This window comes from Pseudophryne corroboree, chromosome 10, assembly GCF_028390025.1.
Source record: "Pseudophryne corroboree isolate aPseCor3 chromosome 10, aPseCor3.hap2, whole genome shotgun sequence".
Classification (NCBI taxonomy): Eukaryota; Metazoa; Chordata; class Amphibia; order Anura; family Myobatrachidae; genus Pseudophryne; species Pseudophryne corroboree.
In genome coordinates this window covers 340,563,906-340,583,740 of record NC_086453.1, presented here as the reverse complement: position 1 = coordinate 340,583,740, position 19,835 = coordinate 340,563,906, and positions in this window count along the sequence as shown.

The following is a 19,835-nucleotide window of genomic DNA, read 5'->3' as shown; positions in this document are numbered from 1 at the left end:
CTAGCACCAACAAAAGATAGGAAAATTTGTTTTAATTTTGACTGTTCGAATGGATTGTTATATTCAATGTTCCAGAACTTATTACTGAACAATATACCTGGTTGGTTGGATACTAAGATGGTTGAATGGATAAGATCTTGGTTGCAGGATAGAAAACAGAGAGTTGTAGTTAATGGAGTGCATTCACAAGAGGGAAATGTTACCAGTGGAGTACACCAGGGATCTGTACTTGGCTTGGACCAGTGCTTTTTAATATCTTTATTGGTGACATTGCAAATGGCATTAAAGGGAAAGTATGCCTTTTTGCAGATGACACAAAGGTATGCAACAGGGTTGACACGCCAGGAGGGATAAAACAAATGATTGAGGATCTAGGTAGACTAGAGGAATGGTCAAGAGTGTGTCAATTACAGTTTAATGCCAAAAAAATGCTAAATTATGCACTTGGGTCTCAAATATCTGAAAGCTAAATATAGTATTAATGGCACTTTACTGTAAGCAATGTAACAATGCAATGAGAAAGGCCAGTCAGATGCTTGGCTGCATTGGGAGACGAGTCAACAGCAGAAAGAAAGAAGTAATAATGCCACTGTATAGGTCATTGGTACGACCTTATCTAGAATACTGTGTTCAATTCTGGAGGCCATATCTTCATAAGAATATTAATAAATTAGAGACTGTACAAAGAAGGGCAACTAAAATGGTGCATGGCCTACATCACAAACCATACCTAGAAAGACTAAAAATTATCAATACTGTATGTATAGTTTGGAGCAATGAATAGAAGTATTAGAACACAAGCACATGCATTGAAACTGGAGGGATGGAGGTTCAGGGGAAATTTGAAGAAAAATGACTTCACAGAAAGAGTAGTGGACAAGTGGAATAGCCTCCCATCAGAGGTGGTAGAGGCTAAGACAGTAGAGCAATTTAAACATGCATGGGATAGACATAAGGATATCCTTACAAAGAAATAAGGATCAAATAAAGTTTGAGGTAAATATATGATAAAAAAAAAAGGGGCAGACTAGATGGGCCAAGTGGTTCTCATCTGCTGTCACATTTTATGTTTCTAGATTTCAGTTATATATAACATATGAAGTTTTGAACCACACCCTGCAGCGGACCATCCGATCTTCTTTTGTCTCACCTCACGGGTCTGAGAGGCCAGGACAAGTGAAACGTCTCATCTCACAGGTCTGAGAGGCCAGGATAAGTAGTGTAAGCACCATTTATATTATTTATATTTTTTATTATATTTATTGCCAATGGAGAAGTCAATAATTCTCCTTTCACAACAACATAGTAACATAGTTTCTGAGGTTGATTAAAGACAATTTGTCCATCAAGTTCAACCTATTAGTGATCTCTTACACTAATATTTTTAAGACTAATTTTAGCTGTGGTGAATGTTTAGCCGTTATGTCTATTCCTCTTTTTTTTTTTTTTATTACTATAGTACACGATTTACCCGCCATAACCCTGTATATCCTTATCCATTTACATTTACACTACACACAGGTGATGATATCATCTCCAAGTGACAGTGATCTGGCTCTTCCAATACTGTAAATGGGACCCGTGTCAGGTTGAACCATTCACTGTGCCCCGTTACACGGATCGCTCCCGTGTCCAACCAGGTTGGATTCCTAGGTCACTCGACCCAGCGGAGTGAAAGGGGTGTAATTCAGCCATCAAATTACCATTCACCACTTCCTTGCGTCTGGTCACTGGCCCGCCTATGTTCTGGCTTTCATACACACCAGGTGATATACATATCATTTATTCTGAGATATCAGTGTTGGATATAAGCCACATTGTGCAAGGAGGTTAGATTGCAGCTTGTTCTATCGTCCAAGACCAGGCCCACCATCAGGGGGGTGCTGTGGACACAGCAGTCCCGGGCCCGGCCTCTCTAACAGAGAGGGGAGGGCCGGGGCTGCTCATGCCGCTGCCCACCCGCCGCCGTCCGTCCTCCTGCCGCCATATGTCCTCCTGCCACCGCCGCCGCTGCCCAGCTCCTCTAGGCTATTGAAAAGTCCCTCTTAAGATGGCTGCTGCCTCAGAGGAGACAGTTATTAAAGATAGTAGAGGAGGCTCTAGTTTCTTTAATAAATGTCTCCTTCTAGGCGGCGGCCATTTTGGAAGGAACATTTTGTATTGTTTTACTTGAAACAGGCTGCCGAACAGTCTGCAGCGGTTCCAGCGGCAGCAGCGTAATTTCTAATGGCAGCCCTGTCCAAGACAATGATCTGCTTTCTGTCTGTTATTGCCTGGAATCTCCAACATTCATTTTTGTCATTGCACCCATTGCTTCTGTAGTAATTACAGTTCCATCACTTCTCTGGGTGACAAATGTGTAACTAATCTTCTGTCACCATTGCACCAGCTGCTAAGTGCATGGCAAAGAAGAAGGTGGCACCGTAAATGGAGGTTATAAAATATGGGCAACACAACCTTTTCCTTGTGTCAGTTGTCACAAATGCACCTCTGAGTCATAACATATGTTTGCCATGTTATAAACAGTGTTGAGAAGAGGAGATAAAGATTGATTAGAAGCCCTGCTCCATACAAACATAGTGTCGTGATGTGGAGCAGCTGTGCTTACTAAGGAACAATCAGTTGCTCACAGCTGGCTGCCATATTTCTTTTAAATGTCCCACCTCCCAAGTCACTGACCTGATGGATAAGTAAACTGTATAATTACTTAGCAGCACTGGATGATACAAAAGCATTATTAGTTGTTCTGAGATCTCTTATCACACAGGTTAATAGTATTTCTGCAGTATACCTGCATATAAAGCGCCATCGCCTCATCTTACTATGACTGCAGAGCTGATGGAAGAATAAACCAGCCATCAAGGGAAATTACAAAATAATTGAGCGCATTTACTTTCTTATCAAATTGAAGTCGATCATTTTCCCCTCTGCAAACCTGGCATCAGTAGTCTGAGGGGGTACTATGGGCACATTATGAGACATACTATTATATAATCTGTTGGTCCTATCTCTCTTGTGGCTGGGCCTGGAGCTCCAGGTGGCCTAAAGTCTTTACAAAAAGAGGAGGGGCCATGGGCATGTTATGGGAGTGTCATGGTTGTGTTATGGGAGTGGCCTGGGTGTTATGGGAGGAGCATGGGTATGTTATGGGAGGAGCATGGGCATGTTATGGGAGTGGCATGGGCATGTTAGTGGTGTGACATGGGGTTGATATGGTTATGTTATGGGGGTGGCCTGGTGGTGTTATGGGAGTGGCATGTACATGCCGTGAGAGTGGTATGGGTCTGTTATGGGAGTGGTATGGGTGTGATATGGGAGTGGTATAGGTATGTTATGGGAGTGGGCTGGTGTTATGGGAGTGTCATGTGCATGTTGTGATTGGCATGGGGGTGATATGGGAGTGGCATGGGCATTTTATGTGAGTGGTCTGGGGTGTTATGGGAGGGGAATGGGCATGTTATGGGAGTGGCATGGGTGTGTTAGTGGTGTGACATGGGAGTATTATGGGTATGATATGGGAGTGGCCTGGTGGTGTTATGGGAGTGGCATGGGTGTGTTAGTGGTGTGACCTAGGTGATATGGGAGTGGCATGGGTGTGTTAGTTGTGTGACATAGGGGTGATAATAGGATTTTAATTACCTACCAGTAAATCCTTTTCTCGTAGCCCGTAGAGGATACTGGGGTCCATATGGTACCATGGGGTGAGTCCACTAGGAGCCATGGGCACTTTAAGAATTTGATAGTCTGGGCTGGCTCCTCCCTCTATGCCCCTCCTACCAGACTCAGTCTAGGAAACTGTGTCCGAGGAGCCGGACATACTTTGATAGAAGGATAGATAAGGACAGTGGTGAGATTCCGAACCAGCACACACAACAAGAGGAAAGCCAAGCTAACCAAACTTGAAACAGGAACAAAAACGGCTGAACCAACATTGCTTAACCAAGTAACAGCGCAGGTAGAACGAAGCACCGGGCAGGCGCCCAGTATCCTCTACGGACTACGAGAAAAGGATTTACCGGTAGGTAATTAAAATCCTATTTTCTCTTACGTACTAAAGGATACTGGGGTCCATTTAGTACCTTGGGGATGTACAAAGCTCCCAAACCGGGTGGGAGAATGCTGAGGTTCCTGCAGAACTGATTGACCAAACTGACGGTCCTCAGAGGCCAAAATATTCAACTTGTAGAACTTAGCAAACGTGTCCGAACCTAACAAAGTAGCTGCTGGGCAGAGCTGTAAAGCCGAGACACCCCGGGCAGCCGCCCAGGAAGAACCCACTGACCTAGTAGAGTGGGCCTGTACAGATTTTGGACATAAAGAACAAACAACGAGTCCGTCTTTCTGTGACGCGCTGTTCTTTTCACATACACCTTCAAAGCCCTCACAATATCCAAAGACTTTGAAGTAGCAGAGGTGTTGGTGACAACCGGAACCACAATAGACTGGTTGATGTGAAACGCAGACACCACCTTAGGAAGAAATTGCTGACAAGTTCTGAGTTCAGCTCTGTCTACATGGAAAATTAAATAGGGACTTTTGTGAGACAAAGCCCCCAGCTCCGACACATGTCTTGCTGAAGCCAAGGCCAACTGTGTGATGGTCTTCCACGTAAGATATTTTACGTCCACCTCCTGTAACGGCTCAAACCAGTCAGATTGGAGGAAATGCAGCACCACATCGAGATTCCAAGGTGCCGTGGGAGGCACAAAGGGAGGTTGGATGTGCAGAACACCTTTCCAGAACGTCTGGACTTCAGGGAGAGAAGCCAATTGTTTCTGAAAGAAAATGGACAAGGCCGAAATCTGGACTTTTATGGAGCCCAGACGTCGGCTCACATCCACTCCTGCTTGTAGAAAAAGCAGGAAACGTCCCAGCTGGAATTTAACCGCAGAAAATTGTCTGCTCTCAGACCAAGAGATGTATTTCTTCCAACTATGATGGTAATGCTTAGACATTACCCCTTTCCTGGCTTGGATCATAGCCGGGATAACCTTGTTAGGGATCCCTCTCCTGGCTAGAATCAGCTGTTCAACTTCCATGCCATCAAACGTATGCCGCGGTAAGTCCTGATAGACGAACGAGCCCTGTTGCAGAAGATCTTCAAGAAGAGGAAGAGGCCACGGATCTTCGAGGAGCATCTCCAGATGGTCCGCATACCAGGCCCTTCTTGGCCAGTCTGGAGCAATTAGAATTGCTTGAACCTGTTCCATTTTTATTCGCTTTAGAATTCTTGGCATCAGAGACAGTGGAGGAAACACGTACACCCTCTGATAGACCCATGGAGTCGTCAGGGCGTCTACCGCCACCGCCTGTGGGTCTCTCGACCTGGAACAATACCGATTGAGCTTCTTTTTGAGACGAGAGGCCATCATGTCGATCTGTGGATATCCCCATTGACTTGTCAAGCACCTGAACACCTTCGAGTGAAAGCCCCACTACCCCGGTTGCAGGTCGTGTCTCCTGAGGAAGTCTGCTTCCCAGTTGTCTACTCCCGGAATGAAGACCACTGAGAGAGCATTTCTCTCTGCCCAGAGGAGAATTCTTGACACCTCTGACATTGCTGCTCTGCTTTTCGTTCTGCCCTGTCGGTTTATGGGGGTCATTCTGACCCGATCGCACGCTGCAGTTTATCGCAGCGGTGCGATCGGGTCAGAACTGCGCCGGCGCTGATTGACAGGCAGAGGCGGTCGCTGGGTGGAGGGGTGGGGGGGGCGGAACGGCAGCATTTGCCCACCGTTTCGTTGTCGCGGTCCGACCAATGCAGGCATGGCCGGACCGAACAGGGGGCGGGCCGCAGCGGCTGCGTGACGTCACATGCAGCCGCTGCGGGCCGGGGAGTGATGAGTAGCTCCCGGCCAGCACGCTAAAGCTGCGCTGGTCGGGAGCTACATCACTGTGCGATGCCTTTGCACTTCTGCGGGGAGCGGCCGGCACTGACATGCGGGGCGGGTAGCCCTGTGCTGGGCGTCCACCCACATGTCAGTGTGAATGATCGTAGCTGTGCTAAATTTAGCACAGCTACGATCATCTCGGAATGACCCCCTATGTACGTTACTGCCGTCACATTTTCTGACTGGACCTGAACGGCCTGATCTTGAAGAAGATGTGAGGCCTGCATAAGGGGGTTGTATATGGCCCTGAGTTCCAGAATGTTGATTGGAAGGACGGCTTCCTGACAGGACCATCTTCCTTAAAACAGCACCCCCTGAGTGACTGCTCCCCAACCTCTGAGGCTTGCATCTGTGGTTAACAGAATCCAATTTTGAATTCTGAACCTCCGACCCTCGACGAGGTGAGAAGTCTGTAGCCTCCACAGAAGGGAGATCCTGGCTCTTGGCGACAGATGGATCCTCTGGTGCATGTGAAGATGCGATCCTGACCATTTGTCCAACAGATTGAGCTGGAAGGGTCTTGCGTGAAACCTTCCGCATTGAAGAGCTTCGTAAGAGGCCACCATTTTACCCAGAAGGAGATTGCATAGATGCACCGATATCCGGGTTGGCTTCAGGACATCACGAACCATCAACTAGATCACTAATGCCTTTTCCAACGGAAGGAACACCTTATGCGACTCCGTATTCAGTATCATTCCCAAGAATGGGAGCCTCCGTGTTGGCTCTAGGCGAGATTTCGGAAGGTTCAGAATCCACCCATGATCCTGGAGAAGTTTGGTTGAGAGAGCAATGCTGTCCAGCAACCTTTCCCTGGACGGTTCTTTTATCAGGAGATCGTCCAGGTAAGGAATTATATTCACTCCCTGTTAGCGGAGTAGAAACATCATCTCTGCCATCACTTTGGTGAACACCCTCGGTGCCATGGAGAGACCAAATGGCAGGGCCTGGAACTGGTAGTGACATTCCTGCAGTGTAAATCGTAGATAAGCCTGATGAGGCGGCCAGATCGGAATGTGAAGGTATGCATCCTTGATATCCAGAGACACTAGGAATTCCCCCTCCTCCATAACTGAGATCACCGCTCTCAGAAACTCCATCTTGAATTTGAACACTCGTAAGTATGGGTTCAACGACTTGAGGTTCAAAATTGGTCTTACCGAACCGGTTTTGGTACTACAAACAAGTTGGAATAATACCCCTTGTTTAGCTGATGAGGTGGAACTGGAACAATGACCTGAGTCTGTACCAGTTTTTGGATGGCATGTTGTAAAGTTATACTTGACTCTTGTGAAACTGGTAAGCCTGATTTGAAGAATCTGTGAGGTGGGAGCTCTAGGAACTCCAGTCTGTAGCCCTGGGAAAGAAGATTTATGACCCAGGGATCCTGGCACGAATTTGACCAGATCTGACTGAAGATTGTAGGCGTGCTCCCACCTGACAGCCTTCCAGACATTGCGGTCCACCGTCATGCTGAAGTCTTTGAGGAAGCAGAGCCTGAGCTCTGCTCCTGACCACCTGCTGTTGCTGGTTTGCGTGGTTTACCTCTTGCACCGCTGGAGGACGCAGAAGCACCTGTAGATTTGCCCTTGAACTTGGCCGTCCGAAAGGACTGTAACTTAGAAGCTGAACAAGTCTTCTTGGTTGGGGGGGGCTGCGGAAGGAAGATACGTAGACTTACCCGCAGTAGCTGTGGAGATCCATTTGTCTAATTCATCTCTGTACAAGGCCTCTCCTGTGAATGGTAGGCCTTCCTCGCCTTTCCTGGAATCCGCGTCAGCAGTCCACTGGCGTAGCCACAAGCCCCTGCGTGCCGACACTGCCATATCGGTGTTGCATGCGTTAAGCATGCCTATTTTCTTTATGGCTTCCACCATAAAGTTCGCAGAGTCCTGTATATGCTGCAGGAGTAAGACAACATCTCCCCTAGATAAGGAATCTAACCCCTCAATTAGGTTACCTGACCATTTAGCAATGGCTTTAGTGATCCACGCATATGCAATATTGGGTCTTTGGGCCACCCCAGCAGCTGTGTACAATGATTTGAGTGTAGTCTCAATTCTACGGTCAGCCGTGTCTTTCAGGGAGGCTGCACCAGGAACAGGCAATACAATTTTACGTGACAGCCTAGAGGCTGATGCGTACACTATCTGTGGATTTTGCGATTTTTTTTCTATCCTCTATAGGAAAAGGAAAAGAAGAGAGCAACCTTTTAGGGATCTGAAACTTATCAGGAATAACCCATGGTTCTTTGAACAGGGTATTCAATTCCTTTCACGCAGGAAAATTGACTGAGGACTTATTTTGGACATTAAAATAAGTTTCCTCACACACGCCTCTGACACCTTATCAGGAATATGCAGAACATCTCTGATAGCCTCTATAAAAGCCTCTATTCCCTGTGACAGAGCTGCATCACCCCCCCCCCCCCTCTGAGTCCCCCTCCCCCTCCTCCATGTCTGACCTGTCAGCGTCAGAGTCAGACTGGAGCCAGCCCCCACCGCGCCCTTATCCCTAATGCCAAGCTTAGCCGGGTCGCAGACTAAGTACCCTGATAGGGGACTTAGTACATCAATAATCGCTCCTCCCCTGCTATGACCCCCTGGTACCGCTAAGGTAATATGGAGTCACACTGGAGGAGCTGTGCGTCCCTGTCCTGTCAGCGTCTGTGTTCACTGCAGAGGGAAAATGGCGCTGGTAAGCTGCTGGATCCTCTCATAGTGAGCCCTGCCCCTTTGCACGGTCTTCCCGCTTTTTTTTTAATACTGGCTGAGGAATCTGGTGCTTAAAATGGAGAGAACCGTTTTAAGGCTGTTGTGCCAGTATGGGTACTGTGTACAGTGTACAGGGACGCAGTTGTGTACTGTGTCCGGAGACGCTTTCCGCCCCGTGTAGAAGCTGTGCGTCTCCATACCCTCATGTCGCCATAATGTCCGGCGCCCCACTAACCGGGACACTGGCTCAGTACTCACCACTCTTCATTCTTCTGCCTCTGTTAGGGGTGGTGGCGTGCTGCGGGACTATATGCTCGCCGTGGTGGGGCATGCGAATAGGTCCCTCAGGAGCTCAGTGTCCTGTCAGCGGGGAACGGGACCATTAACCCTTCAAGAGAATGGTCCGTTCCCCCCCTAAGTCCCACAAAGCAGACAGGCTGGTGCCAACCAGCCCTGCCTGAAAACAACAAACATAGAAAATAAATGCAGAAAACTCTTCAGGAGCTTCCATAAGCGTGACCGGCTCCTCCAGGCACATTTTCTAAACTGAGTCTGGTAGGAGGGGCATAGAGGGAGGAGCCTGCCCACACTATCAAATTCTTAAAGTGCCCATGGCTCCTAGTGGACCCGTCTATACCCCATGGTACTAAATGGACCCCAGTATCCTCTAGGATGTAAGGGAAATGGGAGTGGCATGGGTATGTTAGTGGTGTGACATAGGGGTGATATGGGACTGGCATGGGTGTGTTAGTGGTGTGACATAGGGGTGTATGGGAGTGGCATGTGCATGTTGTGTGAGTGGCATGGGTGTGTTAGTGGTGTGACATAGGGGTGTATGGGAGTAGCATGTGCATTTTGTGAGAGTGGCATGGGTGTGTTAGTGGTGTGACATGGAGGTGATATGGGAGTGGCATGGGTGTGTTAGTGGTGTGACATGGGGTGTATGGGAGTGGCATGTGCATGTTGTGAGAGCGGCATGGGTGTGTTAGTGGTGTGACATGGGGGTGTATGGTATGGGAGTGGCATGTGCATGTTGTGAGAGTGGCATGGGTGTGTTAGTGGTGTGACATGGGGGTGTATGGGAGTGGCATGTGCATGTTGTGAGAGGGCATGGGTGTGTTAGTGGTGTGACATAGGAGTGTATGGGAGTGGCATGTGCATGATGTGAGAGTGGCATGGGTGTGTTAGTGGTGTGACATAGGGGTGATATGGGAGTGGCATGTGTGTGTTAGTGGTGTGACATTGGCGTGATATGGGAGTGGCATGGGTGTGTTAGTGGTGTGACATTGGCGTGATATGGGAGTGGCATGGGTGTGTTAGTGGTGTGACATTGGCATGATATGGGAGTGGCATGGGTGTGTTAGTGGTGTGACATGGGGGTGTATGGGAGTGGCATGGGTGTGTTAGTGGTGTGACATTGGCGTGATATGGGAGTGGCATGGGTGTGTTAGTGGTGTGACATGGGGGTGTATGGGAGTGGCATGGGTGTGTTAGTGGTGTGACATTGGCGTGATATGGGAGTGGCATGGGTGTGTTAGTGGTGTGACATTGGCGTGATATGGGAGTGGCATGGGTGTGTTAGTGGTGTGACATGGGGGTGTATGGGAGTGGCATGGGTGTGTTAGTGGTGTGACATGGGGGTGTATGGGAGTGGCATGGGTGTATTTCATCTGCAATCTCTCTCAGCACTGCAGCCACAGTGGCTATATCTTAAGAAAGTCACAAAGGAGACGATTGTGGAGAGATCAGATCCCCCAGTGCACTTGAGCAATGCTCAGATAAGAAAAGTGAGCCTATCAGGGATTGCTTGGTCCATCACAGGGGAGAATATTAGGGGAATTCTTAAGGCCCCCATCCACTAGGGAGTTTTATCTCAGCAATGAGTTGGATCCAGTTTTCCTGCAATCTGGCCGGGAGCTTCCTGGGAGCCCTGCGAGTGTGATTTGCTACTTGAGTGTATTTTTGTGATTTATCTCATGCAATCCTTTATTATTAAACCTATTTCTGTGAAATTGAGATAAATATAATGTGTAGCCCGTGTGATCTGAGACTGCGATGCAAGGCACACGGGAACGCGCATTACATCGCAATCGCACGAAAAGGACATGTAATGTGACACTTTTCATGCTATCTGTCTCAGGAATTCATCTCAATTGCATAAAAACAGGCAATATCACACTAGTGGATGGAGGCCTTTACTCTGCAGATTTTTTGCATTTGAGAATCCATGAGTAATCGCAGCCGAGCATGATCTATCTATCTATCTATATATCTATCTAGGGGTGGATTGGCCCACCAGGACATCATGACAGATTCCGATGGGCCGGTCCCATATCCTCCCTCAGCCAGGCCGATTCACACTCAGGCTGAGCTGCCTCACACTGCTTCCAGTACTTACTGTTCATTGGAACGCAATCCGGAAGTTAGGCTAGCGGCAGCGGTGCAAGTGGGCGGGTACGGGTGGGTACGGTGTACCCTTAAGAATTTAGCCGTGGGTACGCCGTACCCACTGCCGCCGGGCCGCCGCTCCCTCCCTCCCTCTGCTGCTGCTCACCGTGCCGCTGCTGCATGAGGGGAGGAGAGCGCAGCGTGCGCCTCTCCTGCCCCTCAGTGTCTACCTTCAATTTGGCGCCGGCCCGTGAGGCAATCAGAGCTTGCGGACCGGCAGCCAAGGCTCCTGATTGGCTGCCGGACCGCGAGCTTTGATTGGCTCACGGATCAGCGCCTAATTGAAGGTAGAGTGACACCCACACCACTGCCGGAGACTGAGCGGCAGGAGAGGCGCACGCTGTGCTCTCCTCCCCTCACACACAGAAACAGGACGACAGCAGCAACGTGGTAAGTAGCAGGGGAAGGGGGGCATGTGTACCTGGCGTTGGGGGCATATCTGGCACTGGGGGCATCTCTATCTGGCACTGGGGGCATATCTGGGACTGGGGTCCTATCTGGCACTGTGGGGGCATTTCTGTATCCTGGCACTGAGGGGGGGACATGTGTATCTGGCACTAGGGGCATTTCTGTATCTGGCACTGGGGGCATATCTGGCCACTGTGGGGACATGTGTATCTGGCACTGGGGGCATTTCTGTATCTGGCACTGGGGGTATATCTGGCACTGGGGGCCTATCTGGCACTGTGGGGGCATTTCTGTATCTGGCACTGGGGGGACATGTGTATCTGGCACTGGGGGCATTTCTGTATCTGGCACTGGGGGCATATCTGGCCACTGTGGGGACATGTGTATCTGGTACTGGGGGCATTTCTGTATCTGGCACTGGGGGCATATCTGGCACTGTGGGGACATGTGTATTTGGCACTGGGGGCATATCTGGCACGGTGGGGACATTTCTGTATCTGGCACTGGGGGGCAATGTGTATCTGGCACTGTGGCGCAATGTATATCTGGCACTATGGGGCAATGTATATCTGGCACTGTGGGGCAATGTATATCTGGCACTGTGGGGCAACGTGTATCTGGCACTATTGGGGTCATATGTGTATCTGCCCCCCCATATGTGTATCACGCCTCCATTTTCATTGGCCATGCCCCATGTGGCATTTGGCTACACCCATTTTTTTGGCCGCAGAGTGATTGACATGAAGTGGGCGTTTCTGGGTGTCAACTGACCGTTTTCACGGAGTGTTCGAAAAAACGCAGGCGTGCCAGGAAAAACACAGGCGTGGCTGGGCGAACGCAGGGCGTGTTTGTGACGTCAAAACAGGAACTGAACAGTCTGAAGTCATCGCAAGCGCTGAGTAGGTATTGAGCTACTCTAAAACTGCACAAAAAAAACTTTGTCGCCGCTCTGCGATCCTTTCGTCTGCTAAGATAAAATACACTCCCAGTGGGCGGCGGCATAGCGTTTGCACGGCTGCTAAAAACTGCTAGCGAGCGAACAACTCGGATTGACCCCCATAGTACATAGAATCCAAGAGCAATATAAAATATACAACTTGAACAACAAAAGAAGCAATGCCGTTTTAGCATATAATAAAAACATCACAAAATAAAGAGCCAAATGGCACAAGATGGAAGAAGAGGAGAGATTAAAGAAAGGGAGTGGGAACAAAAATGAAAAGTAAGAAGAGGAAAGAGAAGAGAAAAGAAAAGGAAGAGAAAGAAGGGGACCACCGAGGCAAAACAAACCTGAAACAAAGTTGGGCCTATAGAAAAGTCTGTGATTACAGAAATAAGTCTTGGTTTGTCCATACCAAACTCCTCACGTCTAAGGAGGTGGGTTGGCAAAGTGGGCAAACAACAGGGACCAAATCTTATCAAATGTATCAGTGTTATCATGTAAGGCAGGGATGGGGAACCTTTGGCCCTCCAGCTGTTGTTGAACTACACATCCCAGCATACCTTGCAACAGTTTTAGCATGGCCAAATAGCAAAATTGTAGCAAGGCATGCTGGTATGTGTAGTTCAACAACAGCTTGAGGGCCGAAGGTTCCCCATCCCTGATGTAAAGCATGAGTAATTCTTTCCATAGAGATAATAAACCATGGCTTAGATAGTACCATTTGCATGGGAGGGCAAGAAGGTTGTTTCCAGCTAGAGGCCATGTAGAATATGAAGAGCTACTTTATTTGAGGGAAGATTAAGACCCTCTATTGGATACCCCAACAATGATGACCATGGGCGATAGGGAAGTGGAATATCTTGCTTAGAAAAGACTCAATTCCTGTCCAATAAGGTCGGATCTCGGGACAGTTCCGCCATATATGGCAAAAATCTCCCCTTAAACCACAGTCGCGCCAGCAGAATGGTGAGGAAGTTGGATAGATTTTATTGACCCTGGTGAGGACTAGGTACCATCTCGTATAAATTTTGTACAAAATTTTCTTTGATAAGAGTAGAAATGGAGGAGTGAGCTACATTACCTCTAATGGTCTGCCATGCTTCTCTGGTGGAGGGCCAAGGTCTCTCTCCCAGCGACTTTCATGGGGGAGAATGGGGTCAGGGCCCGCTAGACATAGCATAGAATATAAGATAGAGATAATGCCCCTGCGGAGAGGTGTGTGATAGAAAATCCTCTCAAATGGTGTCAACTTTCTAAAAATGGCAGCTTTAGGCAGTGAACCTAGGAAGGATCTTAGCTGAAAATATTCAAAGAGTCTAAGGCAAGTAATATGACATTTCTGAGAGATGGTTTCAAGTGAGGACCAGGTATTACATTCAATAAGATCTATGACAAATCTAGGACGAGTAGTAATGTGGTATCAGGAGTGTGAGAGTGCTGAAGTGGACCCAGGGGTGAAGACAGAGTTGTCCCAAAGAGGTGTTAGGGGCAACTGGAAGGTAGTAAGACCAAATTGGCATGCACTTCGGAGCCAAATGGAACGAGTGAGGGTCGTAACCATGTTAGAAATGTGGCAATCCCTAGATGAGACAGAGGGTAATAGGATGGAAGTGAGGAGAGATTAGAGTCAGCCAGCTCTTTATGTACCCAAGGAAGACTGGGGGGTAAAGCAAACCAGATGAGGGCCTAGATCAAATGGGTAGCCAAATAGTACTTCTGCAGGTAAGGTAAACCTCTGCCTACTCTGAGCGGGCTCCTGGCTAAAATCGAGGTTTTTAGTCTAGGATGTCTATCCATCCAAATAAATTTACATATTTCTTTCTGCAAGCCATGTAGGTCCGCTATTGGAATACGAACTGGGATGGTTTGCATAAAGGGCCCTGCACACTAGAAGACATGACCAATGTGAAAGATGAACAATTTGAAAGATGACCAATTTCCCTTGAACTTCCAGGAGTCCTGACAAACTAAATTGAGTGTACACACTAAGCAATTTTTCAAACAATTTGAAAGACGAAAGATATCTTTGGAACTGGCACCTTATTTACATATTTTAATATTGGGAAGGCATTTCTGGGTGTATGGGCAGGGCTGTAGAAAGGGGAACCAATGAAGTTTTTTATCACCCACTGCCCCACCAATTATATTTCCACTGTGCCACCAACGTAATTCAAAATTAATTATAATGGGTTCAATATTTTATATATATATTGTAACACTGTAGGGGTGCAAGGCGCCTTTTCCTGGGGAATATGGTAGCACGCAGCAGCTGAGGAACAACACAAGTCCAGTTTCTGGTACAACTGACCCCGGCCAGTTTTATTGAAACAGAAAATAAAACAAACCCCAAAATAAAAATACCTTGCCTGTCCGGCACTAACTAAACATAAGATATTCCTAACTGTCACTAAACAAAACACAGAGTTCTTCAGTACATACTGTATAGCTCACTTGCATCAGAAAGCGTGTCTCTCACACACAGATCCTGCAGCCTTCCCAGGCAGTCTGCCCATACTAATCAGGTTAGCAGCACTATAACACACTTACACAGCTGAAACCCTGATTAGCCCTCTGTGAGGCCAAAGACCCGAACTGGGCCCAATGTCTAGAACTCGCCTTATCTCTCTCTCAGAGCCTTTACCCAGCTTTTACAGCAAACTGAAAAGGTTCAGACAAAACAAAAAGCATTTTTCCTAGAAGTTAACATTTTCTAAAACATGTAAGACAAGAACCTGGGACAAATATACCTGCCCTCAAACACTATCCCAGTGTTCTTGTCACATATCCCCCTCCCCTGTTTCGACCTAGGGGCCGGAACACTTGTAGCCCCCAAACAGAAGATGCGAGACAATGCATCTGCGTTGGCCAATTGTGTTCCCGGTCTATGTTCGACAGTAAACTTAAAGTCCTGCAACGCTAGAAACCATCTAGTTACACGAGCATTCTTGCCTCTATTTACATACATCCATTTTAAAGGGGCATGGTCTGTCACTAGTCTGAATTGTCTACCCAAGAGGTAATATCTCAAGGTATCTAGTGCCCACTTAATGGCCAAAGCCTCCTTTTCCACAATGGCATACCTTTTTTCATGCTCATTGAGTTTCCTACTCAAATAAATGATAGGGTGTTCGTCCCCATCTCTGGTTTGGGACAGCACAGCACCTATCCCTACCTCTGAGGCATCTGTCTGTACCACAAATTCTTTTGAAAAATCTGGTGTTATCAACACCGGTTGTGAACACAAAGCCACTTTTAACGCTTGGAACGCCTTTTCTGCATCAGGGTTCCATTTCACCACATTTGACTGCTTCCCTTTGGTAAGGTCTGACAACGGCACCGCTGTGGTCGCAAAATTAGGAATAAACCGTCTATAGTACCCAGTAATTCCCAAAAAAGCCCTTACCTGTTTTTTATTCACTGGACGAGGCCAGTTTTGAATAGCATTCAATTGGGGCCTAATCAGACCTCTGCCTATGGTGAAGCCCAAGTATTTGACCTCCTCCATTGCGAGGCAGCACTTCTTTGGGTTAGCAGTTAACCCTGCCTCTCTGATTGAGTCCAGTACTGCTTGTACTTTAACCAAATGTGACCCCCAGTCTGTACTGTGAATTACCACATCATCCAAATAGGCAGCTGCATATTTTCTATGGGGCCTCAAAATTTTATCCATCGCCCGTTGAAAGGTTGCTGGAGCCCCATGCAACCCAAAGGGTAACATCTTATACTGGTACAGCCCCTCCGGAACCGAAAAGGCTGTTTTTTCTTTGGCGCTATCAGATAAAGGTATTTGCCAGTAACCTTTGGTCAGGTCCAATGTGGTGAGAAACCTGGCTGTTCCCAGCCTTTCTACAAGCTCATCCACACGGGGCATGGGGTATGCGTCAAACTTGGACACCTCATTTAACTTACGAAAGTCATTACAGAAGCGTATGCTACCGTCGGGCTTCGGGATGAGCACTATGGGACTGGACCACTCACTGTTAGACTCCTCTATGACTCCAAGTTCTAACATGGTTTTAACTTCCTTAGAAATAGCTTCTCGCTGAGCTTCAGGAATCCTATATGGCTTTAAATGAACCCTGACCCCTGGTTCTGTGACAATGTCATGTTTTATTATGGTCGTTCGGCCAGGCAGCTCTGAAAATACCTCCCTATTTTGGATGAGAAATTCTTTAACCTGATTGTTCTGATCAGCTGATAATGTCTCTGACACCTTCACTGCGGGAAGCAACCGGGGTGAAGACACCGAAGGGCAAGGCTCCGCTGACAGAGACAACCTATCTTTCCAGGGTTTGATTAAGTTAACATGGTAAATCTGTTCGGGTTTTCTCTTTCCCGGCTGGTATACTTTGTAATTAACCTCATTCACTTTTTCCCTAATCTCAAATGGACCCTGCCATTTAGCTAGGAATTTGCTTTCCACAGTGGGTACCAAAACAAGAACTCTATCTCCAGGAGCAAATTCCCGTATCTTGGCACTCCGGTTATAGACCCTCTGTTGAGCACTTTGGGCCTGTTCCATGTGCTCTCTGACAACAGGTACCACGGCTGCAATCCTATCCTGCATTTGTGTTACATGCTCAATAACGCTTCTATAAGGAGTGGGCTGTCCTTCCCACGTCTCTTTGGCAATATCCAACAGCCCTCTGGGGTGTCTACCATACAACAAATCAAATGGAGAAAACCCCGTAGAGGACTGAGGAACTTCTCTGATGGCCATTAACAAGTAGGGCAACAAACAATCCCAGTTTTTCCCATCTCTCTCAACAACCTTTTTTAACATACTTTTTAATGTTTTATTAAACCTTTCCACCAACCCGTCAGTTTGGGGATGGTAGATGGACGTCCTGAGGTGAGTGACCTTAAATAACTTGCACAATTCTTTCATGATCCTTGACATAAATGGAGTACCTTGGTCAGTCAAAATTTCTTTTGGTATTCCCACTCTACTAAATACCTGCACCAGCTCCCTAGCTATCGCCTTGGTTGTGATAGTGCGTAAAGGGACAGCCTCAGGATATCGAGTGGCATAGTCCATAATTACCAGGATATACTGATGGCCCCGAGCAGACTTTAACAAGGGCCCCACGAGATCCATGGCTATTCTGTCAAACGGGACCTCTATAATAGGCATGGGAACTAGTGGGCTCCTGAAATGGGGTCTAGGGGCATGATACTGGCATTCAGGACAGGAAGAACAATATTCAGACACTTCTTTATAAACCCCTGGCCAAAAGAACCTTTGTAAAACTCTTTCAGTGGTTTTTTCTGCCCCTAAATGTCCTGCGGTAACGTGACTATGAGCTAAATCTAGTACCGTTCTCCGATAAGGCTGGGGAACTACCAGCTGTTCTACCACATCCTCACCCCTTTTGACAATGTGGTACAAGAGCTCATTACAGATGGCCATGTGGGGATACGTAACCCTGTCACCTGGTACCACAGGTTCCCCATTAACAATCTTAACATTCTCTCTAGCCTTTATTAAGGTAGGATCCTTTAACTGTTCAGACGCAAACAGATCCTTCTTTACCTCCAGGTCAGGCACGCTTTCAGTTCTAACTACTATGTCTCTGTTCCCGGCAAGAGGGTCCTCACTGGACTCCCCATCTGTCACTTCCCCAGCCAAACTAGCAAAAGGCAAAGGGCCAGAAAGTTCCGAAGACCCACGTACATCCATAAAATCACCGGTATTATCAACTGGCTTTTTACTTCTCACATCTGTTGATAACCGTGATTCCCACAGTTTCCAAAAATGAGGAAAATCCCTCCCTATTATGGCCTCATGCACCAAGGTAGGGACCAGTCCCACTTTAACCATTGCTGACCCACAACAAGTTTCTATATTCACCTCAGCAGTGGCATAATGTTGGGTATCCCCATGTATGCAAGTTACCCCAATAGGTATTTGCTGGACCTTTAAGGGGTTCACTAACCCAGCTTTCACGAGGGTAACTAAACTTCCTGAATCTAGCAAGGCCTCTACCCGGTTACCCTCTAAGAACACATCACACATTTGTTTTTCCAGCTCAGGTGAAGGTACCACAGTACAGGCTAACCTAGCAAAGAAAGACATTCTGCGACATTCAAAGGCAGCATCACATTGCATGGGTTCTTGCATGACTGGGCAATTGGCAACAACATGACCTGGCATACCACATCTAAAACATTTAACCACACGATTATCAACCCGTTTGGGCAACATAGACCGTTCTAGCCCCATTGGCCTGTCTCCAGGGCCAGTGTTTACAGTCTCTCCAGCCTTGCGTTCTCTTAACCGCCCAGCAACGTTTTCCCACGGAACAGTCTTTCCAGTCTTTACTGAAGGGCGCTGTCGAGGATCTATGGGTTGCTGGGTGGTCATCAGTAGTTCCTCTGCTGCCAAATACCGCTCTACCATGTCCACTAATTGGTCAGCAGTACCCGGGTTTCCATGGCTCACCCACTTGCGCAGGACCATGGGCAAAGATCTCAAGTAGCGGTCCATGACGACTCTTTCAACCATCTGGGGACCAGTTAATGTCTCTGGCTGTAGCCATTTTTTTGTTAGCTGAATAAGGTCGTGCATCTGAGAGCGCGGAGGCTTCTCCATGGCGTACACCCAACGGTGCACCCGTTGTGCTCGTACTGACAGCGTGACTCCCAGGCGGGTCAGGATCTCAGTCTTTAGTTTATCATAGTCCCGAGCCTCAGCAGGGCTTAAATCAAAGTACGCTTTTTGGGGCTCACCTGACAGAAAAGGTGCCAGCAGACTGGCCCACTGTGCTTTTGGCCAGTTCTCACGCTCTGCAGTCCTTTCAAACGTGGTCAAGTAGGCCTCCACATCGTCAGCCTCTGTCATTTTCTGCAGGAAGTGACTGGCCCGTATAGAACTAGAGCTGGTCGGAGCACTGACGGCCACATCTCCAATCCGGGCTGCAAGGCTCTGCACCACTTCTGTTAAGGCCTCTCTATCCTGACGCTGTTGCCGGTAAAGTTCGTCAATAGCCACCTGCTGCTGTCTCCTATTTTCCTCCATTGCCACCTGCTGCTGTCGGTTGGCCTCCTGCTGAGCCGCTGTAGCTTGCAGCAAGGCTTTAAGCAGATCCTCCATGTCGACAGATTTTTCAGGCGGCTTTGTAGCTGCTTTCACCCAAGACATATATCAAACCCTCAGGGGTGAGTCTCAGTAACTTCACACTGGGCTGTATCTGCATAAACCACCGTTTTCTGCAGGCCTCACAAAGCTGCTGCTTTCACTTATGCGCAGAACGGGGTTGCTCGCATTCTCCACCAAGTTGTAACACTGTAGGGGTGCAAGGCGCCTTTTCCTGGGGAATATGGTAGCACGCAGCAGCTGAGGAACAACACAAGTCCAGTTTCTGGTACAACTGACCCCGGCCAGTTTTATTGAAACAGAAAATAAAACAAACCCCAAAATAAAAATACCTT